This window comes from Chrysochloris asiatica, unplaced genomic scaffold, assembly GCF_000296735.1.
Source record: "Chrysochloris asiatica unplaced genomic scaffold, ChrAsi1.0 scaffold00016, whole genome shotgun sequence".
Taxonomy (NCBI): domain Eukaryota; kingdom Metazoa; phylum Chordata; class Mammalia; order Afrosoricida; family Chrysochloridae; genus Chrysochloris; species Chrysochloris asiatica.
In genome coordinates this window covers 8,214,339-8,238,970 of record NW_006408534.1, presented here as the reverse complement: position 1 = coordinate 8,238,970, position 24,632 = coordinate 8,214,339, and the positions used below count along the sequence as shown (strand labels likewise).

The 24,632-nt window shown below is 40.9% G+C and overlaps 1 protein-coding gene across 1 annotated transcript in view; it reads right to left on the bottom strand.

Moving 5' to 3' along the window:
• Window positions 1-24,632, bottom strand: part of ALK (anaplastic lymphoma receptor tyrosine kinase) — a 1,400,642-nt gene that overhangs the window by 1,145,165 nt on the left and 230,845 nt on the right. The gene's annotated exons all lie outside the window — the stretch shown is intronic.

Here is a 24,632-nt window from a genome sequence, read left to right as displayed (position 1 = left end):
CTCTTGTTGGGGGTGTTCCTCGTTTTCACTGACTCTCTACTTTTCCAAGCATGATGTCCTTCTCAAGGGACAAGTCCATCCTGACAACATATCCAAAGAATGAAAGATGAACTCTGACCATCCTGGCTTCTAAGGAACAGTCTGATTGCATTTCTTCAAGACAGATTTGTATGTTCTTCTGGTATGCCATGGTACTGTTAATATATTTTTCTTAACACTATAATTCAAGTACACCAATTCTTCCACAGTCTTCCTTATTCATTGTCCAACTTTCACATGCATATGAGGCCATTGAAAATACCATGGCTTAGGTCGGGGCAACTTAGACCTTAAACTGACAGCTTTACTATATAACACTGTATAGAGTTCTTCAGTAGCCAACTTGCCTATTGCAATACTGTTTGATTTCTTGACTGTTGTTTCCATAAACATTGATTGTGTATCCAAACAAAATGAAATCTTTGACAACCTCAATCTTTTCTCCATTTGTCAAGATGTTATTTATTGGAACATGTAGAAGGGTTTTGGATTTCTTCACAATGAAGCACAAATTATAGTGAAGATTGTAGTCTTTGAGCTTCATTAGTTAAGAATTTCAAGTCCTCTTTACTTCTAACTAGCAAGGTTGCATCATGTGAATATTGCAGGTTGTTAATGAGTCTTCCTCCAATCCTGATGTCATGTTCTTCTTCATATAATCCAGCATCTTAGATTATTTGCTCAGCATACAGATTAAACAAGTATGGTGAAAGGATACAACTCTGACATACACCTATCCTGATTTTAAACTATTCAATATTCCCTTGTTTCTCTTGGTCTATGTACAGGTTCCTCATGAGCACAATTAAGTATTCCATTCTTCACAATGTTATCCATAATTTGTTATGATCCACATAGTTGGAAGCCTTTGTATAGCCAATAAAGCACAAGGAAACATGTTTCTGGTACTCTATGCTGTCAGCCAAGATCCATTTGATACCAGCAATGATATCCCTCATTCCACGTTCCTTTCTGAACCCAGCTATTGATATATTACTGCAACCTTTTAAAAATCATCTTCAACAAAAATTTGCTGTGTGTGATATTATTGATTTATTTCCACATTACATTGTACCTAACTTCATTTGAATGTGTGAAAATATGTATCTTATTCAATGAGTTGGCCAGGTAGGTCTCTTCCAAATTTGTTGGCATAGATGAGTGAGGGCCTCCAGCATTGCATCAGGTTGTTGAAACATTTCAATTTCAATTTGTATTCCATAAGTTCCTAGAAACTTGACTTTCTACAATACCTTCAAGTGTAACTTTGACTTCTTTTTTCAGTACCATAAATTCTTGATCATATGGTTCATCTTGAAATGATTGAACATTGAACATTGACCAATTCTTTTTGATGCATGACTCTGTTTTCTTCCATCTTTTTTTTTGTTTGTTTGTTTCCAGAGGATTTTATAATTATGTTTTATTATATTTGACTATAAGTAACTTTTATTTTTTAATGTTTTATTGTGAATTATGTGATAGTTTACATGGGAAACATTAGTTTTACATTCATCCTATCATATATTGTTTCATTGCCATGGTTACAATCCCCTCCATACATTATCAACCAACCAAAGGGTATACACTACAAGCCTGAACCCTGGTCGTCAGCACACAGCCTCTCTGCCTCTCTGTGTCTAAAGTCCCCAGCTGCTCCATCTCTCCACGTCATTGTCTCTGCCTCCATCTCAGGCATCACTACTTCTCTGGGTAGGGTTACGCTCTCTGCTCTTCTCCCTTCATGGTCCCAGGAACCTCTGCTCCCTTCCATCTTCTTTTGATGCTTCCTGTACCATTCAATATTTTGCCCATGTTGTGTTATTAAATGCCATTGAGTCAGTTCTGAGTCATAATGATCCTACATAGGGTTTCTGAGAATGGTTGGCATTTTTGAACTGCAGTTAGCAGTCCATTGATAATCCTACAGCACCATACCAAGGTTCATTTTGCCCATTGTTGTTGCTAAGTTCTGTCAAGTCATTTCTGACCCAAAGTGACCCTGTATAGGGTTTCTGAGGAGCAGCTGGTGAGTCTAAATCACTGATCTTACCATTCAAATTAACCTTGCCATCCAGTGCTCATCCTATAGTAAATAACACATCAGGACTCCCATTTTCTGTTCGGCTCTTTAACTTCATCATTTCTTTCAGTTGCTTTAGCTTCTTTATGTTCAAGAGTGAGGTTCAGAGTCTCTTCTGACATCCATTTTGGTCTTTTCTTTCTTTGCTGTCTTTTCAATGACCTTTTGCTTTCTTCATATATGATGTTCTTGATTCAATCCCACAACTCTTCTGGTCTTCAGTCATTAGTGTTTAATGCATCAAATCTGTTCTCGAGATGGTCCCTAAATTCAGGTGAGATATACTCAAAGTCATATTTTGTATCTTGTGCACTTGTTTTAATGTGAATTTACATATAATCAGTTGGTGGTCTGTTCCACAGTTGGTCTCTTGTCTTGTTTTGGCAGACGATATCGAGCTTCTCCATTGTTCTCTTCCCAGAGATGTAGTCAATTTGATTCCTGTGTACTCCATCTGATGACATCCATGTGTAAGGTTGCCGTTTATATTGTTTAAAGAAGGTATTTACAATGAATAAATCATTGGTCTTGTAACATTCTATCACGCTAGCTCCAGAATTGTTTATATTAACTGAGGTCTTATTTTTCAACTACCGATCCTTCCTCTTTGTGACCAATTTTTGAAATCCTATCACCAATAATTATCAATGCATCTGGATTGCATGTTTGATCAATATCAGACTGGAAAAGTTGGTTGCTGTTGTTTTGTGCCATCACTCAGTTCCTACTTATAGAGAACCTGTATTCTTCAATTTCATCATCGTTGCCTTTAGTTGTTGGTGCATAAATATGAAAAATAAGGATATTAACCAGTCTTCCTTATTGTTGTTGTTTTTAAGTGCTGTGGAATCAATTCCGACTCATAGAAAACCTGTACAAGATTTCCTAGGAGTGGCTGGTGAGTTTGAACTGCCAACCCTGTGGTTCAAACTGACCTCATACCAGGACTCCTTGTAGGCATGTGGATATTATACTATCACAGCCAGCATTGTAATTCAAGATAGATCTTGAAATGATCTTTTTGATGATGAATGTGAAGTCGTTACTCTTCAATTTGTCATTCCTGGTATAGGAAACCATATGACTATCAGATTCAAAATGGCCAATATCAGTCCATTTTAGCTCACTAATGCCTAAAATATCAATCTTTATGCATTCCACTTGATTTTTGATGGTTTTTAATTTTTCTGGATTCAGATTTCATGCATTCTACTTTCTAATTATTAATGGACATTTTCAGCTGTTTCTTCTTCTCATTTGGAGTTGTGCCTCATTAATAAATGAAGGTCCTGAAAGCTTTACTCCACATCATTATGGTCAACTCTACCGTGTGGAGGCAGTTCTCCAGTTATGTTTTGATTGTTTTCCAACCAGAGGGGCTCATCTTCTGACCTTGTTATTCATAAGGTTTTCAGTGGCAAAATATTCAAAAGTGATACGGCCTCTCATTCTTCCTAGTCTGTTTTAGTCTAGAAGCTCTTCTAAAACCTGTCCATAGTGAATGACCCTACTAATATTTATAATACTGATGGCATAGTTTGTAGCATCACAGCAACATATAACCCACCATAAACGGACAAACTGAAATACAAGTATTAGCTCACAGGTCATAAGAGAGTGTTTTCCTATTTGTTTTTGTGATCCAAGGAGAAGGCTGAGTTAACATGCAACAGGAGTACTTTGGGTTAATTAGGAGGAAACACATTTTTCACTCAGAGCTCTAAGAACATGGAATTCATATCATCCTGTGCCCTGACAAATAAAGTTCTGACATATCTTTGTTGATTCACTTTTATCTTATTAATGTAAATGAAAATATCCACCAACATTCATGTTGGAACTATACTCAATTGTTAATTGCAATCATGTTAGCTATGAATGAAAATTTTTGCAAAAATCAATAAAGCATTCTTTGAAAATTTATTGGAATTTACAATAAAGAATATTTCATTTTTATATTTCTTCATTTGAATTTTTTTAATTCCTTTTCCTTTATGTCAGTAAAATATGCAGTAAATTTGTATAAGTGCATATGTGTATACTTTGCTTTTCTGAGAGCTGGTTGTTAAACCTTTACCTTCACACCCCTGGACCCACAGCACTACTGCTCTGGCTGAGAAATAAAGCATCCTGACTAGAAACAGGGAATTGCACAAAGCATCATATTTTTATACAAATAATGAAGGCATTATACAGTTTTTTGCACACTGCACAAACCTTAACTTCATATAGCGCCATGTGTGTTACATACTAATGTGTACATACATGTACATATTATTTACATAGACATGCTATATTTGAAAATATGGTGATCCTCAGGAACCTGGTTCTTGAAGGTTGTTTCTATTATCCTCTCTTTATTCCCTTCTGCTTGAAGAAAGGAATTAGTCCTACTGAAGGACAGTCTCAACCTCTGATTTCACTGATCAACAACTTTGGTAGATGTCATCGAAGGGTGCTGATGATCAGAGAAGACCAAAAAAAATTAAATAGTTTTATATATATAATTAAGAATTATTGATATTTGAGCTGGTGTTATTTTTCAAGGAAATACAAGCAGAACAACAGTAAATCATCATTTTCCATTGGGATGAATGGTGGAAATGCCAACTGTAAAATAGATTGCATTACACATTATACTATATGCAGAGTCTTGGCTAAATTTTGTTTCATGGAAATTCTATTCTTTTCAAAAATATTTAAAAAGAAAAAGGAAAAAAACAAAACAAAACAAGTGAACTTCAACAGAAGAAGAGATGAACTTAGAATCTTGAAGGGAATGAGGAAAAGGAAGCGAATTTGTGAAGACTACTTTAAAGAGAAAGTCTTAGAACTGGGATGGTGCCAGATTTTAAAAAATCTTGGGGGAAAAGTAATTTGGTAGGATAATATCCAACTGAGAGTGCTCCTGTTGAGGAACATGTCTAAACAATATAAATAAAGCACCTGCCGATGCAGAGAGCCACTGGAAGCAATTCACAGTGTTGGCCAGAACAGTGCATCTTGGGTTGATACCACCTCCTGAAATGGTCCACGTAAGGTTTAGATTATACTGTCTTCAATGCTGTTTACAAACAGGATGTTTAATTAGTTTTCATTAAGTTTGTACAAATGGCTGTCAGCTCATTCTCTGCCCCCTGTTGCTTTGAAGCTCTCTGACTGACACATTATGATTGACAATAATGCTCAGATCTGAGACAATCTAATGTCAACCCCTCCCAAACATCTGCAGATGCATTCTGGGAGGAGACAGGAACTGACTTTCTGGCTGAAGATTTCTGTTCTCTTGCTCTATGACTCTCCATCTTCATGCTTACCCATTTTGAAGTCATTCTAGGAAGCCAGAGTTTATTTTTGCTGTACTATATTATGGTTCCTGGTGCCTGGTCTGACACTATAGGATAAGCACTAGACTGCTAACCACAAGGTCAGTGGCTCAAACCTACCAGTTGCTTGTCGGAAACTCACTATAGGGTCGCTATGAGCCACACAAGACTTGAGGGCACTTAACAAGGACAACATATTAACAGTTTAGGAGTTCCTAAGTCCTGGTGTGGTGCTGTGGGCTAATGCGTCAGACTACAAAGTCATTTGAACTGCAAGGTCGGCAGTTCAAGCTCACCAGCTGCTCCTTGGGACCCCTTTGCAGGGTCGTTATGGGTCAGAATCGACTCAATGGCACTTAACAACAACAACCATTAGAACAAATATTTAATGCACAAGGTTGATGACTGAAAGGCTGGAAGTTTGCGTCCACCCAGAGGTGCCTAAGAAAACCCTGGAGATCAACTTCTGAAAAAAAGCATCCATTGAAAACCCTATAGAGCACAGTTCTACCCTGACATACACGGGTCATCATGAGTTGGAACTGAGTCAAAGAAAACTGATTTGTTTGGTTGTTATTGTTGTTGTTATGTTTCATCAAATTGCTTCTGATTCACAACAACTCTGTACAGGATTTCCAAGGAGTCATTGGTGGCTTTAAACTACTGACAATTAATAGTCTAGTGCTTAATGTACAGTGCCACATCATGATCCCTTACATACAACCCCTATTGTTGAGCCTCTCAACAACTTTATGACAAGAGCAGTGCTGGCAGAATGCTCACTTTCCCTAGGATGAAACCATGATTCCAAAAGGTTAATGCCTTGACCAAAGTCTCAGAGCAGACTGCAACCTAGGGCTCACTTGGTTATTTTGGCTTCTAGCCCAATATTATTTCCATAAAGTGCTGACATTTGGACTCTGAAGTGGGCCAAAGGGGTAAAAATAGAATGCCATGTGTCTGAGAAATTTATTCCAGTAGCATACAATAGGCACAACTCTGTGGGCCAGGCAAGGATGCAAACCAAAGACTGTAATTAAACCATTTCTGTGGTGTACATATAGCTTTTCTTTGAAAACGGATAACATAATTCTACTAGCAAGAAACATCAGTAGATGAAACGGACTTCACCAAAGAGTTTCCGAAAGGGATGATTTCAAAAATCTGACTTGGGGATGGGGTAATACAAATTTACATAGTTAACCATTTTGTCTGGATGTGATTAACCTGGATGCTCATTATTAGGCAGACAAATGGGTTCCAAGAGGAGAAAAGAAGGAAACAAGAGAAGAAACTCAGGTTGAAAATTCTAAACAAGACAGAAAAACAATTTCTTATTTTAACCATAGGAAAGGTCATGCCTTTGACTGATTAAAAGATAAAATACAGTATGATTTTTAATGAAGGTTATGCAGAGGGTCTTGAGTCAAATGGTAGTTTGGACATAAGAATGTTTAAGGTCTGTCTGACTCACAGATCTTAGTTAAATCAGTAATCTATCCTCTAACTTGAAAGTTTGTATAAAGCCTGCTATTTCATTATCAAAGATACTTTACTTAAAGGAAAGAGACAAGGTCTTGTTATTCTTCTAACAATAGGACCTGGAGATAGTTATTCCACTAGAAGAAAGGGGAACCTCCTCATTAGTCACTGATTGCCATATGAGGAAGGCCTGGGATGTTTACCCCAAACATCTTTCTCGGACCTGGAAGCTATACCACCATGTGGGACATGAGTAATAGCCCCACTCCCAGAATAGCAAAAGCAGAAGTAAAAGGAGAAAATAGCTCCATGTATCTGTAGTCAATTAAAGCACAGTGGTTAATAGGTTGGGAACTTCTAGACAGGCTTTGGGTTCAGATCCCTGCTTCACTTACTATCTGGGTGACCTTGGGAAAGTTATGCAATGGTGGTCATAAGAATACTTATCCATAGGCCACTGAAAGGATTCAATTAATTAATTTATGTAAAACACTTAGCAAGACATTTTAGAGTGAACAATTCCACTAGTTCCAATTTTTAGTGACAGAGTGTTGCATTGAAGGAAAATCATGAAAGCTACATCAAAAACAAAGTCTTAATGAATATTTCACAAATTTTTGGTTATTTTGAAAGTCAAGCAATGCAACAGACACAAGAAGCTCCCAATTCCACTCCAATAGCATTAGGAAGACAGTGGTAGAAGGAGACATTTTCTAATATTCATTTTTGAAACAGTAAAAGTCACTCATGATCTTCACAAACCCTTCACTGCATCTGACACTTGTTGACCAGCTTCTCCTTTCAGGCATAGTCTGGGGCACGCCACAAATGTCAATCTCAAGAACCTCCTCAAAAAGACTGTAACTAAGGTTTAAAAATACGATGAAATTTTTGGAAAGGGAGTTTACTAGGAGCAAGACGTGATGATGATGAAGCTTGACTTTTAAGCATGAGTAAGAAGGATATTCATTAAAAATTGATAGAAATGTCAAAAACAGCAATGATTCTTAACCACCGCCTTCAGTCCCTTCATTCTCTAATCCCATTCTTGGCTCAGTGTAGACCAAAGTATCTGTTGTTGTTGAGTGTTATCAAGTTGGTTCTGATTGATAGGGACCCCATGCAACAGAGTAGAAATGTCACATGGGATTTTCTTGGTAGTGGTTATGAATTGGGCTGCAAACCACAAGGTCAGCATTTCAAAACTACCAGCTGTTCCGTGGGAGAAAGATGAGGCTTTCTGCTCCCGTAAAGATTTACAGCCTCGGAAACCCTGTACAGGGTCACTATGAGTCGGAACCGACTCCATGGCACATAACAACAACAACAACAATCTTTATAGAATCCCATCATCAAGTTTTTCTCCTGCAGAGCCATTGGGTGAGTTTGATCTGCCAACCTTTTGGTTACTAGTTAACAGCCTAACTGCTGTACTACCTACCAGGGTTCCTTGTTGAACAAGAAATAGCTGTGGACAAAAGGTCGAGAACAGACTGCACTGCGGCTTCCTCTCTCCCTCCTGGACACTCTGGCCTCCTGCAACCGGGGATATCATGCCTCTTGTCGGCCTGCCTATGAGTCGATTTGTTCCTCTGATCTTTGGAAAACCAGGAGAGAAATGCATGCTTGGCTTATTTCAAGTTTAAAACTGATAGGTTTCTCAATAGCTCCCTAGGTTCCAAACAGAATCTAGCTTGTATCAAGACCTCTAGCCAAATGGTATGAATTGAATTGTATCCCTCAAAATCAATGTTGGACTCCCAAACTCTAGACCTGTGGACATAATCTAATCTAATGTCATAGTGTAATCTAATGTAATGCAATGAATCAATCAGGTTAGGTCATACTTCAACTATGAAGGATGGATGCTAAACGTATTCACTTCTGAGTTATATAAAGAGAAACAGAGTCACACACTGGTACATATAAGGGAAGACAGAAGCCAACAGGAAATAAGGATTGTTCAGAGCTACTGGCAGGAAGGAACTGACATAGCTGAGTCTCTGATTTGGATTTTAGCTTCCAGAGCTATGATAAAACAAACTCTGTTTGTGAAAGCCACCCAACTGTGGTATTGCTGTTAAACTAAGATGCCAACATTTGTTCTTGTTAGATGCCATTGAGTCGGTAGCGACTCATAGCGACCCTATGCATAGCAGAACGAAATACTGCCCCGATCCTGGGCCAACCTCATTACTGTTGCCATGCTTGAGTCCATCGATGCTGCCACTAGGCCAATCCATCTCATTGGGGGTCTTCGTCTTTTTCTGTGACCCTCCACCTTACCAAACATGATATCCTTCTCTAAAGACTGGTCCCTCCTGACAATATGTCCGAAGTATGAGAGACGAAGTTTGGCCATCGTGGCCTCCAAGGAGCATTCTGGCTGCACTTCTTCCAAAACGGATCTATTGGCTCTTTAAAAATTCTTTTCCAACACCATAACTCAAAAGCATCAATTCTTCTACAGTCTTTCTTATTCACTGTCCAGTTTCCGCATGTATATGAGGTTATTGAAAATACCATGGCTTGGGTCAGGCACACCTTAGTCCTCAAGCTGACATCTTTGCTCTTCAATACTTTAAAAAGGTTTTGTGCAGCAGATTTGCCTGATGCAATACATTGTTTGATTTTTAGACTGCTGCTTCCATGAGTGTTGATAGTTGAATTAAGAAGAATAAAGTCCTTGACAACTTCAGTCTTTTCTCCGTTGGTAAGAATGTTGTTTATTGGTCCAGTGGTGAGGATTTTTGTTTTCTTGACATTAACAAAGGCTGTGCTCTTTGATCTTCATCAGTAAATGTTTTAAGTCCTCTTCACTTTCAACAAGCAAGGTTGTATCATCTGCATATTGCAGGTTGTTAATGAGTCTTCCTCCAATCCTGATGCCATGTTTGTCTTCACATAACCGAGCTTCTCATATTATTTGCTCAGCATACAGGTTGAATAAGTATGGTGAAAGAATACAACCTTGTTGCACACCTTTCTTAATTTTAAATCATTCTGTGTTCCCCTGTTCTGTTTGAACAACTCCCTCTTCCATGATTACTGGAAATACGTCAGGGTGCTGGCTGAGCCAAGGTGACCTGAACAGAAGCACCTCTCCAGGTAGCATCCCAGGTACAAGAATTCTGAACCCCAACCTACCAGTAACAGACTTTGTCACTGGGAGGGAGGCACAGAGTCTGGACCTTTGTCATCTTATCTAGCCTGTGGAACATCTCTCCTCAAATCACAGAGCACAGAATGAGTATAGGTATGACAGGCTCTGGTAGGCAGATGAAGTATGTGCTAGGATACTAGCAAAGCAAGGTTTCGCACATAACACATTTGCTATTCTAAAGCAAAGATCAAAGTCTTTATCAAGGAAAATTAGAATTCCATCCATATTGTCCAGGTGTGGAGCTGTGGGCTACTGCACTTGACTGCAATAGTCAGTTTGAACCAGAAGGTCAGTAGTTCAAGCTCACTAGATGCACCTTGGAAACCCTATATTGGGTTGGTATGGGCCAGAATTGATTCTACAGCACTTAACAACAACAAGTTGAAGAAAGCAGTTCTTGGTGAGTCGACGTCAACTCATGGTAAGCTTCTGTGTGTCAGAGTAGAACTATGCTCCAGAAGTCAGCAGATCACCAAGCCTTTCGAGATCTCAGGTAAAATTTAACTTTTGAACTTTTAGTTAGCAGAAGAGCATGTTAACTGTACCACCCAGATACATGTTTTTAATTCTATGGCAGAAGCAGAGAATGGGCTCTCTGCAAACTCCTGAGGGCCAATGGTCTCTTAAATTCATAATCCAGTCTACAAATGAACACCTGACAAAGGCCCAGCTGATATGTGGGGAAGGAGAAGAGAGGAATGGATGCCACGGAAAGTGGGGTCTGCGCATACCCAGACCTTCTCTTTGTATAATTTCCTTGGTCCACAGCTAGATGTCTCAGCCCTTCTGCTGTCTGGATACTGGAGAATCAAAAATCCATGCTACAAATTCCTGCTGGTACACTTCCTTTCCCTTCTCCAGATGGCATCTTAGTTGTACACTGCATCTCAGACAGACATTATTAGAATAGCCCCTAAGATGAGAGTACTGCCTGGCTGTTTTCTCTAGCATGCTTACAAATCAACTAGGGGTCTTGTTTGTTAAAACGCAGATTCTGAATCCCCACATCTGGGGTGGGATCTAAGTTTCTGCATTCTCACAACCTCCTGGTGTTACTTCTAGCCCTTAAGTCACACTTTGAGTAGTGAGGGATTCGAGCCCTTTCCAGCTCTGACATTCTGATTGCCCACAATGTGAATTCAGTCCAGGTTGCTCTCATTTAGACAGAAGGTCCTAGAATAGTAGAGTCTCAGGGTTTAACCTTTCAGCCCTCACACACCAGCTGAGTTTTCCAAGCGAAATTCAGATGAGAGAGGACTTCAGATAGCAAGAAGACACCTCAGCTCCAGGCAGGGAGGTGAAGTGTACAAAACTGCCAGAATTACTACAGCAGGTCTTCAGTATCTCCAGTTATCCTCCCCAGGGGAGATTTCAGGAAACCATAAGAAGTCTAGAAGAAGCCCCCTAAATAATTTACATTCATGGTACAGGAAATGCAAACACATTTGGAAGCACACTGCAGTCCTTGGTGTCAGGTGGCAGAGCTGAGCACCTCACAGCGAATCAGATCAGATTGGAAGCAGTACTTTAGCCTCCCTTATGCATCACTCTGGACTCATCTGTGAGGATAAAATACTGAGAACACTATCACACAAATAAAGAAAACCTCATGGTAGTCAGACAGCCTCCCAAAAAGGGCCACTGTCACTGAATACACTTCTACTTAAATGCCCGGATTGGAGAAGATGTCTTCCCAGCCGTGAGAACAACTCAGCCAAACATGAAGTGGAATAAAACTGTGTGCATTCCCAGACTACTCAGATTCACCCGCTTTGAAAGTCCTGTGGACGGTGTGTGCACATATATGCAAGTGTGTATGCATGCATGTGTGTTGTTCACATCTGTATGCCTGTGGGCATAGATGCACTGTGCATGTGTGTGAATGTGTTTGTGTGCATGGAGGGCAGCAGGAGCAAGGCAGGAGGAAGAGATAAATACACAATGGTATCTCTGTAAAACAACGGTTATCTTCTTAGCTCCTTGCTACAGTAACTCTACTTTTCCTCTATTTCCCTGAGAAATTCAGCACTAACACTCTGTCCTACTCTCCTTCAGTGATGTAACAAACCTGAAGAGAAAACAACGCCCACTACTCTGAGGTGAAGGGGAGGATTGGAATTAAGCTGTTGGCATGCTCCAGCCCCCATTCTTACTTCCCATCTCCTGCTATAGATTTTCCTGTCTGGGAGAACACAAACAAAGGAATGCTTCGTTGTTTGACTAGGCTCCTAGGGAAGATTAAGAAGACATCATTTGTTCCTGATGTCTTAGCAAGTCCCATTTGGAAGCTCTATGTATCCTGGGTCCAGCCTCTCATCAGAGTTCTCCTCAAGTACTCTTTGGACTAGGGAAAATTCACATAGTGCTTACCTTGCCAAACTCCTGCTGCTGTGGTGGGAGAGGCCAGCTTCTTTAAGGGCACCATCCAAGCTACTTTGACTATGCCTCAATGCAAACGAAACAAAAAGCCATTTGCTATGGAATCAATTCTGAATCATGGTGAGCTAATAGGGTTTTCAATGGCTGCCTGGAACTACATCTTCAGGCCTTTTTTTCTGAGGTATCTGTGTTTGGACTTGAACAGCCAACCTTATCTCTTTGCACCACCCAGGGGATTTTATGACACAATGTTGTTGTTAAATGCCATCAAGTCAGTTATAACCACATGTGTCAGTAAGTGGACTACCTTCAAAGACTTTGAGGGAACACAAGGAGAATAGCATCATCAGGAATTAAATCAGGCATCCTGCATCCTAACTCAAGTTAAGACTCTGCCTACATCAGCTTCATGGACTCCTGAGTTGAATTCACACAGTTCTATCTGTGAGATTTTTAGTGGGTGTTTAGAGTGTCCATTTGGACATTACATCCTGCAAAAGAGCTCCCAAAGGAAACTAGTCGTTGGCTCTGCAGATAATATATTATGTGCTAAATCACTCAGAGATGTGCCATTCAGTTGTTAGAATAAAGGAACTTTAATTGCCAAATATTGGACTTTAAAAACCAATCAAGTGTAGAAGGTAACTTTAATTAGACAGAAGAATCAGATAAATAGAGTAGAAAAGGCTTAGCGGTTGAGCACTGGGTTTCTTATTGTGCCTTCATTCTTGAAGGATGCTGAATAAAAACAAAGAATAAGCTTCTGCTAGTCACATTGGGACAATCATAAGCAAAGGGGACAAGTGTATTATTTCACCCACACCCAGAACCAGTTTTTTGTTTATAGGTGTTTTAGACAAGACTCCTTACACTCGCAAAAGCCGAGAACCAAATGACCAGCAGCTAGCGTGGGTCAAGCTTCCCAGCCTTGAAGACAATAGGCATTGATTCCTGATCTGTATGTGCACACTCAAAAACACACACTGAAGATTATCAATCGACTTGCAATCAATACTGACTATACAACACATCCATCTTGAAAGGCGAACAAAACAAAACACTTGAGACATGTCACAGCCATTTCCTATTCAGGCATCTTGATGATGTTTGAGGATTTGGGTGGCTGGCTAATCCTCTGAGCATTGTGCCCCACTCTCTTCTATGGGGATAGAGATTGCCAGGTGACTTTGTTACTCTCTCTCTAATGGAGTTCATTTCCTGAAGGTTTGAATAGGATGAATCAACCCAACTGAGCTCATTGTCAAATCCAGAGACCCTCACTTACAAGAAAAGCTTTGAACTGTGTGGATAGAGCCTCCCACTCCCATCTGAGTATTTTTAGAATTGAGCATAGAACAAACTGAACTTTTCAAACAGGAAAGGAATGCAAAAGTGCTTAGGCTGGTTTTCAAAGGGCAATGCTTATGTAAAAAGACTATTGATTGGGCCTAACCACAACATGACAAGGTCAAGTAGAGTCAGGAACAGGCAGAAGGAAGTCAGGTGGGTAAAGATAGTCCCTGGACAGCCCTGGGAGATCTGAGCAGCACTTTTAGCTGACAGTGATGGTCCCATAGAGTGTTGGAGAACATAGATAACATGAGAAAGGACCCAAGCTGGGTAAGAAGGGTGCTTCTGGCAAAAAGTTTCTTCAAATATATTCAGCATTTTTTCAGTTGAGCTTAGGCCTTATCATTGCATGGATACTTAAGGTCTAGTTTTGAAGATCTGTTCTTTGCCTACTCAGCAAAATATCCTTGGATGACTTTTTGGATGCTTAACTGTAGATGGAAGATCAAACCAGGTAGGAATGGACTATTAATATACCCAGGCAGTCAAGCATCACTCAAAAGAAAGATAGAACTACCCTGAGCTCTGCTTCCCTTTCCATCATTGTTAGAACAAGCACTTTCTGTACACCTACTATGTATCTGGCACTTACAAAGAATGAAATAAAAATGATTCAGGTACTGCCTTCAGAGGGTTCAAGGTGTAGCGAGAGAAACTTGTACACAAATATTTTAAACATACCCATTTTAAAGTAAAGAGCTCTGGTAGCATAGTAGTTATGAGTCGGACTGCTAACTTCAAGGCCAGTAGTTTGAAACTACCAGCTGCTCCACAGGAGAAAGATGAGGCTTTCTGCTCCCATAAAAGTTTACAGCCTTGGAAACTGTCTACAGGGTCGCTATGAGTTGGAACTGACTCCACGGCACATCACCACTACCTCTTTAAAGTGGTGAAACACTGGTCATGAAAACTGCTTAGAATCTGTCAGAGCAGCAGACTTGGCTTGTTCTAGACAATGCACCTTTGTTTTTCATTCCACCTTCTGCCTTCGGTGGGAACGCCCTCAAAGAACCTACAAGCATTTAATCCTTTGCACAAACCTCTGTCCCAGAGGCAGTGGAAGCCACTGTCTTGGCTTCTGTCAGACTCATGGATAGCTCTAACATACCAGATTCCCACCCGCTATGGACCTTCCATATCAGAAACAAGGCCCTCGCCTCCAGAAGGAGCAGGAACATGCCTCCAAGAGTAAACATGCCCACAATCACGCAGCTGGTGCACTAAGAATATGTTACAGAAACAGATCATCTGCAAGATGACATCAAATCATTGCAATATGCAAAATAAGAAAATAAATGATCTCATCTATATAAAAGTGCTGAGGGGCAGGGGTGGTTCAAAGGTAAAATTCTTGCCTGCCACACAGGAAGCCTAGGTTGGATTCCCAGTCAGAGTCCCTCTGTGTGGTCACCGCTCACCACTAAGACTAAGGCAGACTGGGAGGAAATGCTTTAACAGTCTATTTCCAAAACTCAGCCAATGAAAATCACAGCAATCCAATCTGCAACCATTCATAGGGATGGCACAGAACTAAGCAACACTTTGTTTGGTTGCTCATGAGGTCATCATGAGTCAGAGCCAACTCAGCAGTGTTGTTATTGTTAAGTGCCATTGAGTTGGCTCCGACCCATAGAGACCCTATTTAGGGTTTCTGAGGAGTGGCTCATGAGCTTGAACTGCCGACCTTACAGTTCAAATTGACTTTGTATTCCAGTGCATTAACCCACAGTGCCACACCAGAACTCCTACTAAACAGTTTTTGTTGTTGCTAAATGTCATCAAGTCGATTCCTCCCCATAGCAACCCTGTATTGGGTTTCCAGGGAGCAGCTGGTGAGCTTGAAGCACGGACCTTGCAGATCAAATGACTTTGCAGTCTGATACATTAGCCTACAGTGCCACACCAGGTCTCCAGTTGTTGTTGTTGTTGTTATTAAGTTCCATCAAGTTGTTCCAACCCATAGAGACCCTGTATAGGGTTTCCAAGGAGTGGCTGGTGAGCTTGAACCACCGATCTTGCAGTTCAAATGACTTTGCAGTCTGATGCATTAGCCCACGATGCCACAACAGGATTCCCAGGACTCTAGTGGTGGTGGTGGTTATGTACCGTGGAGTCAGTTCTGACTCACAGCGACCCTGTATAGGGTTTCCAAGGCTGTAAAATCTTTACGGGAGCAGAAAGCCTCATCTTTCTCCCACGGAACAGTTGGTAGTTTCGAACTGCTGACCCTGTGATTAGCAGCCAGATTTATAACCACTACGCTCCCAGAGCCCCAGTAGGTTGTGGGGGAGAAGGGGTAAATGCACTAGACTACAAAGTTAGTTTGAACCGTAAGACAGGCAGTTCAAGCACACCAGCTTCTCCTCAGAAACCCTATACAGGGTCACTATGGGTCGGTACCAACTCGATGGAACTTAACAACAACACTACAACCACAACAGTTTATAAAACTGACACTGCACAATGGGAGTAGGCAGCCTTCATACTTTAAGGTACCAGAGGACTCAAGCATTTTTCCACCCCACCAGCCCTCTCCCAGTCCCTCCTCTACCTCACCCTCACTACAATGCCTTTTCCTTTAGTGGCTGCCCAGCAGATCCCCTCCAGGCATCAGAATAGTTGATACTGTTGCCCTTTGCAGCCTCTGCCAGTCTTCCAGGAAGGGAGACCAATTACAGTACATACTTTTAGGAAGCTGACTGAAAGCCAGGAACTCATTTCCCATCAGCCATCAAGTAGCAACAATTTCCAGCAGTTAGGATTGGAACTGAACCAGTTAGGATTGTGACCTACCTACACCACTATCCTAACTGGAAGGCTCTGCATGTGTTATCTCTCCCCAGGGCCAAGTCCCGTGTGCTTGGACCTCTCATTTCACCTCTTCCAAAGCACAGACAAATGAGGTTCCATGACATGTTGTTGCAGCTTCCTCCCCACTGTCCTTATTCTTAGACCCTTCTGTCTACTGCCCTCTGACCATACTCTGGACAGATGTGCTGTTATAGGATCCATTCTGCTGTTCATTAACATTACTCAGAACAGCTTTCTGTAATATCATTCGGGCTGCCTTTGACGGTAGAGGTGTGATGCTCCATTTCTAGGCTAATTCAAAGAAACCTGAGCCGACACATGGCATTTGTCACTATTCAAGGGCAGCAACTTAAAGGCAGCCATCTGCCTACATTATAGGTTCTCCATTTCTCACTACCTTTTACTCCAGAATGTTTTTTTGGTTTTTTTTCCTCTTTTCTTATCAGCATCATAATCAGTAGTTTTTCTCTCCTTTGTGATGGATCATGTCAGGCACAGCTATGCTAAATTGTCACCTGACATTTAGTTTGGATGCAATTCTCTTGGAAGGAACACAATTTTCTCTCTCTTCAAAGTCTGGAATATTGAAAGGGCCTAAGTAACAACGTTCAATTATGTGTCAAGTCACAGTTTTGCTGTAGGACGAAGAGAAGAGAATACATTCACAGCCTGGCTCCCAACTCACCACAGACCAATAGAAAGCAAACTCAGTAAGTGTCAACTTATCTCACAACAAAAGCCCATTTCTTATTGAGAAATCAGATGCACACAAAAATTAGATCAAAGGCCCACTACTGTTCATTCATTATGTACAATCCATGCTGAGCAACTGTAGATTTTCTTATGATTGGGGGAAAAAAGTTTAAAATACCCTCTCTCCAATAACAAGAGAATTTCATAAGAAATCTCAGCTGAATTTTGCTGCTCCAGGAGATGAGCTGGTTTAGTTCATCAAAGAGCTTTGAAATATAAAATGCTCCTGAGGGGTTAGAAAGGAAAACAGCATACTTTTGGGAGAACTGTAACATCCCTGTCTTCACCAGGCTCCCTGGGGACAGAAACCCCCTCACATTGTCACATCAGGGACAGAGAATCATAATGGAACAGGTAGTAGGTTATGCTTTATCCTGAGTCCCCTAGGATTCTACTAGCAGGGTGATCTCAGGTAAATGGAAGTCTCCTTGGGCTGCAGTTGTTTTATTTGACTCAAGGAGCTAAAACTGAGACTCTCCAAAGGCTTTTGTAGCATTGAAATTTTTTGATCCTTTGATGGAAAATAGAAAGGACATTTTATAATATTAAATTTGTGTGTGTGTGTGTGTGTGTGTGTGTGTGAAGGAGAGCAGACAAGTCAAAGAAACTAGGTCACGAAAAAAAAAAAAAAGGTATTGAGAATCATATCGAATAGGCAGCCATGAAAGAAGTACAATAATAGAAGATAGGAGGGTTGACAAAATGAGGACTGAAAAGCTATAACAAAATAGAAGAATAAACAACCAGAGATAAAAGAAACATTAATAATCATAGTAAATTTCTATTCATTTCCTGGTGTATTCAGAGCTTTATGAGATTAGTTTTAGTACATCCCTGTTAGGGATGAAGAAACTGAGGCCCATTAAAGATGAAGAACTAGTTCAAGGTCACACTGCTAACATTTATGTTGTTTTTGTTAAGTCTGTTGCTCTGACTCATAGCTACCTGTATAGTGTTTCCAAGGAGTGGACGGAGAATTTGAACCTCTGACTTGGTGGTTCAAACTGATCTTATGGTCCAGTGCTTATCCTACAGTCACACCAGGTCTCCAGAATATTTATGGTTCCAAATAAATACTAGGAGTTAGATGGAGCTACGATTGTCTGGTTGATAGAAAACCAAAGTTGGCCATTCCCAGTATTCTAGTCTACTGTCTAAGCCATTTTCCCCAAGGGTTTAACAAGAGATCCTGTGCTCTCTTCTTTCCAGACTTGAGACATGTATAGTTCAAGTGCAGGATCCATAACATAAAACATGAAGGCAGCATCGTCCATCAGCAGTTTTTAACATACCCCTTATCCAGAAGGGAGGACCAAGTTATCCTAAATTATGAGAAGTGTCCTGTTTTCAGATGAATCCTTCTTTTGGGGGACGAGGTGGCAAAGGCATCAAGAGATCTGGGTCTACACTGTCACACATTCCTCACATGGCTTGGCATGGGCTGTGCCTGCTCCAGGTCCCTCCAACACTGCAGCAAACCTGGGTGCATATGCACTAAGAGCTGTAAGTGTTAGATGCAAGCAGGTCAAAGTTCTGTCCTGTCTGCAAGACTAGAGAGAGCCAGGTGGGGAGTTAGGGGTTGTCTGAGTAGGGCACACAGATGGCCTACAAACTTTCATTGCTCCCAGAATAGTAAGCTCAGCTTTAAGAAAATTGATGATTTAAAAAAAAAAAAAATTACTTTTCAGGAGAGACAAACCGGTATGTGAGTAGGATTGATAAAGTCTTTTTTCATTTTGCAAAAGACTCAAGCCTGGCTGCTGTTAAATAGAAAGCTCCCAAGTACATTTGAAAGATGATTAGATTTACAAAAGTTCCATTTGTTCACAACCTTTCACACAGCGTCGCATTAATGGAGGAGAGTTACACGGGTGTGAGCCCACGTGACTTGAGAAAATGTGTAAAACAAGAGGCAAAGAATGCAGATTTGTGCAGGTCAAGAGGCTAAGACCTAGAGAGAAAGCGCACAGGGCTGCAAGGAATCATCTTGCAGCTGGAAAACAGAATTCACTTTAAACTGAAACTGTGAACCTTCACTGGCCCTATGCTCATCTCCCCACTAGCACCTTCTTTGTGGCTCCTGATTCCATCCATCTACCTATCTCCCATCACCTTGATTTTAGAAAGTGTAAGAGAGATTCAGAGAAATTTCATCTGCCTGGGGGAAAAATGTTTTTGAGTTGATAGATTTTTTTTCTACCCTATCTGTAAGGTTGGAACTAAATATCTTTCTTAGTCACTGTTCCTGGATGAAGTGGCTTTTAAAAGTTATTCAGCATTGTCATTCCCACTTGTGCCTTCACTCACACACACAATGGAAATAAAATGAGACTGAGAATGATTGATGTTTCTCCTTTTAATGATGAGTATGGCCCATTCTTATGTCCCTTGAAGAGTTTTTTTCTGTATTCATTTTCTTTACCTAGGTTGGGTTTGGGGTTTTTATTTCTTATTTGTATCCGTTTTTTATTTCTTTCCCTTGCATTATCTGAAATTTCTACAGAGCCCCTTAAAGACAAAGGCTCCTCCCTTGGTCCAGGCCATTACACATGAACCAACACAAGTAGCTGTTTCCAGCACTATGAAAATGGAAACTACCTTATTCCATTCATCTAAGGCATCAGTGGGATCCACAGGAACTCTTTTTAGGGTACAATCCAAACACAGGTGCACTGCACTGGGAAAAATCACTTTACCTATAGAGGAAATGACATAATGACAGACAGTGAACCCAAATCTGAGTTGAAAGAGAGGGCTTCTCTGAGAAGCACAAAACTCAACCAAACCTATTGCCTTAGAGACAATTTCAACTCAAAGCAACCTTTTAGGACAAAGTAGAACTGCTCTATGGGGTTTCCAAGGATGCCATCTTTACTTTAACAGATTGTCATATTTTTCTCGCACAGAGCAGTCCATGGTGGGTTCAAACCACTAACTGTAGTTAGTTAGCAGTTGAGCTTTTTCACTACTGTGTCACCAGCAGCCCTTCTGAGAAGGGTTGTTGTTGTTGTTAAGTGCCATCAAGTCCGTTGTGACTCATAGTGACCCTGTAGGGGGTTTTCCTAGGAGCAGCTGGTGAGTTTGAACCGCTGACCTTGCAGTCTAGTGCTTTATCCTCCAGGACTCTGGGAAGGGTGGAGATTACCAATTAGTCATTCAATAAACATTTATAAAGCACTGATTTGTATCAGGTATTGGACTAGGAAATTGGAGTACAAGGGAAACAAGATACTGTAGTGGACTGGAGGGGATCGAGTCTCAGTGGTGGGAAGCTGTGAAACAAATGCAAATGTAGTTTCCTTTTAGTCACTCAGCTTATTGACTTTGCACAAAGGCTCTGAATTTCCCCAGGAGCTTTCAAAAGAGATGGCAACTCACTGAACAGAAAGGCCCCTGAAGTCTAATTGCCTGCATGCTCCTTTTCAGGTTCAAGCTAATCCAAATAAGTACCACTTTTAGGAGGGACATAAAGGCAGCCGCATTAGTCCAGGAAACATATATTGTGCACTTATTGCGTTCCAGACACTGTGCTAGGCGCTTGGTAGAGGACAGAAAGATGAGTTCATCACAGCTTCAATTCTCCAGCCACTAAAATTTACCATGATTGAGCTAGAACAAGAGGATGGAAGTACAAGACCCCATATTTGGTACTTTGTACTGAAATGCATTCTAGTGTGCCAAAACACTGACTGAGTTCATATTGTTCACATCATGTATGTGAAAATAAATGATACACGAGCTCAAAGGAATATGACAGGAAGTCTACTGGAAGTGTGTACACAAAAGGTGTGCAGATATGAAGAGGGAGGATAGCTCAGGGAAGAATTTACAGGGGAGTTGGTATATGAGTCAAGTTTTGAAAGAAGAATAAGAATTAGACAGGAAAAGAATGGGAAAGGGACATTCCAGTGAGAAAGAACAGCAAATATGAAAATACAAAGCTGTGAATGTGGGTCTACTCAAAGACAAAGTCTGAGTTGTTCTCTGAAGTAGGAGAACAGACGATAGTGCTGAAAATGTGAGTGGGACCAATGAACAACCATGCCTGGACCAAAGAACAGAACAGAATCAAAATCACCAACTGTTCGCCTCTGTACTCTTTTTAAGGAGCCCTGGTGGTGCTGTGAGCTAAGCACTGGGCAACTAATTGCAATTTTGGCACTTCAAACCCACCAGCCACTCCACGAGACAAAGATGAGGCTGTCTGTTCCCATAAAGATTTACAATCTCTGAAGCAAAGGACAGTTCTACCCTGTCCTATAGGATGTCTATGGATAGGGATTGACTTGGTGGCAGTGGGTTTAGGTTTGGGTTGGTAGTCTTCTATAACATTAATCCCTAAATCATTAGTTTAGAATGGATGCCTTTATTGAAAGTGTTAGTATCTGGAAATATTGGTTAGATGGCATGTAAGTATAGTTGTGGAGATGCAAACACATTATCATTTAGTGCTAGCAGTAAGGATTTCTATGAAAACAAGAAGTTTCTTGAAAACAGGCAATGATTGTGGTTGAAAGATCTGCCTCTTAACAACTATGTGGACTTTAGCCTGTTGTCTATCTTGAGGGACAATTGTTGGAGATGTTTTATGGTGTCAAGCTGTCTAAGTGTGGGGCAATCTATCTGTAACCTGCTGAATGCCTCAGTGATGTGGCTCATGACCTGGTCATGTAACCATGGCACCTGTCACACAGAAGAGCTACAGTGCCATGAGACACAGGCAGGGAGGGAGTGTCCCAGTGGACAAATTAACATCACATCTCTAGTCAGGGGAAGGAAAGGATCTAGTTGTCAAAGCCAGAGCGATCTTAGCAGATGGGGACAAAGGACATCAATGGCTCTCTTCCTTTTCCATTTTTATTGTTTGGGTGATGATCTGACAGGACTCCTTAGTTTGGAGGAACTGAGATCTCAGCAATCCAGACTGTATAAAAGGTAGAGGAAGGTCCATAGGCACCAACAGAGCACAAGATCTGAGCAAGATCTCAATGAGGTTTTTTTAATGTCATAAATAATAGAACAGAAAGGAAAGTGTTGAGCTATTAAGTTGGGGGGTGGGGCAGGGGCAGTCCAGAATCCAGGGCCAAGGGGTTTAAGTTTCAGGAGCTAAGAGATCTATTACAGTATGTCATTTAAGCCTGAAACATAATTCAATTTTCTTATTTAGACTCAGCTTTAGGTTGTTAAAGTATTTTCAATTCCCTTGCCAATGCCACTTTCTGTATTGCTATTTTTTTTCCCCTGGAGACAAAGGAGTTAATAGACTGGTTGTTTCTTCCTCCCATTCTCAACATTAGCCAAGTCTTGCACATAGAAAAGACTAAACACATGCTTTGTGCAGGGGATTACATGGCTGTCCATCAGTGTTAGGTCCAAGAGGGAGAAAATGGGTCCATGAAATGCCACCATCCAATCATGGCTTTCCATTTGACTCTCCTGTGTACAAGTTTTACAGCATTTTTCTCAAGACTAGTACATCTTAATTCCTTTATTACATTTTGCCAGAAAAAAAAGGGAGGGGGAAGGGAAGAATGTGCAATTCATTAGCAACAATTATATCCACAATGTTTTGCAATCATCATCACTATTGATTTCCAAAAGTTTTTCATCAAGTCAGACAGGAACTTTGTACCCATATAAAACATACGTTCCCCAGACCATCCAAATAAAGCTCCCAAATCAAGCTCTTTTTCTGTTAGGTCGATTCTGACATGTTTAAGCCTTTTGGAGGATAATCATAAAAGACCAGAATTGCCCCCTCGAGTTTCACAGATTGTGAATCTTTGGGGAGGTGGAGGGCCTCATCCATCTGTCTCCCATGGAGTAGCTGATGGATTGAAATCACCAACCTTTTGGATCACAACTGCTGCTAGCTCATCTTGTGGTCACTGTGATGGATGTGTTTTGCATCAGCAGAAATGTTCCCTTGGTTTGGATATGTGTTCATCTCCTCTTCCCTGGCCCCCACTTCTACTCCTAGTTTCTACACAGGAGGTTCCTCTTTCCAACAATTGAACAGGACAGGTGTTGGGCATCAGAGGTGTTGGGGTGGGGAGGAGTTGGGCAGGGAGGAAGGGGGTGCTGCTGTTGGCTACTTGCACAAATCTTCTATTCAGAAATTAAAGACAACATGTGAAACAACTCTGTTTTTATTTTTGAGAAGGTGGAGGGAATAGGGTGAGATCTATTCCTCAGGACTGGAGTGGGGGGGCAGACAATGAAGTCTGTTTGGGAGTGCAAAGATCAGAGGGAAGGGACCCATTCTAACTCTACTTTTCTGACTCCAAACTGAAAAGATGAATTGCAATGGAATTCTAGCACTTCCACCTCTGACCTTAGCATCCAGAGTTCATGCTGAGCTTTACTTAAAGGACATAGGCCTCAGACTCCAAGTTAGCTCACAACTGCAGATGCCAGTCATGAGCTTAGGGTCCCCACAATGCCCTCACTTTCTGGCTACAAATTGGGGCGGGGGGGGGTACTCTAAGTCCTCAGGACACTAGTTGTCAGCTCAAGGTTTCCCAGGGCCATCCACTACCTGCTGGCTCCCAGACTCCCTTGTGTCCTATCATTTGCTATCATCCCAGAACTCTAGAAAGCATTCTAGTCAGGATTAAAGTTTCATTATGGATAATAGGATGCAAATAACAGAATGGCCAACCATTCAAGATCAAAAGGGCAGCATTTACCTAAGGATAAAATTCGGAAAGTTTGGAAAGAAGATGGATTAGAAACAAGAATCACAGGAAGGAAGTGTGATAAATGATGTTACTTTGAAGGGATTGTAATTTGTTGAATGTAAAACTGATGAAAACTCTGTAAACCTTTACTCAATTCACAATGAAAAGTTTAAAGAAATGCTCTGTACTATCATACTATGCATATGCCTCTGGGCACATGGGTTCCTGTAGGAGTTTAGATCATTGTAATACCTCAAGGCAATGTGGCCATCACAATGGTTACAGTCTATTGAGAACCTGGTGTCCTGTGTGGTGCACACTATTCATAGGATTAGCTATCAACCAAAAGGTTGGTGATTCATGGCCACACAGAATCAGAATCAATCTGATGGCAACTTTATATATATTTGTTGCTGTTATGTGCTGTGGAGTCGGTTCTGACTCATCATAGCGACCCTGTACAGGGTTTCCGAGGCTGTAAATCTTTACTGGAGCAGAAAGCCTCATCTTTCTCCCGTGGAACACCGGGTAGTTTCGAACTGCTGAACTTAAGGTTCGCAGCCTAA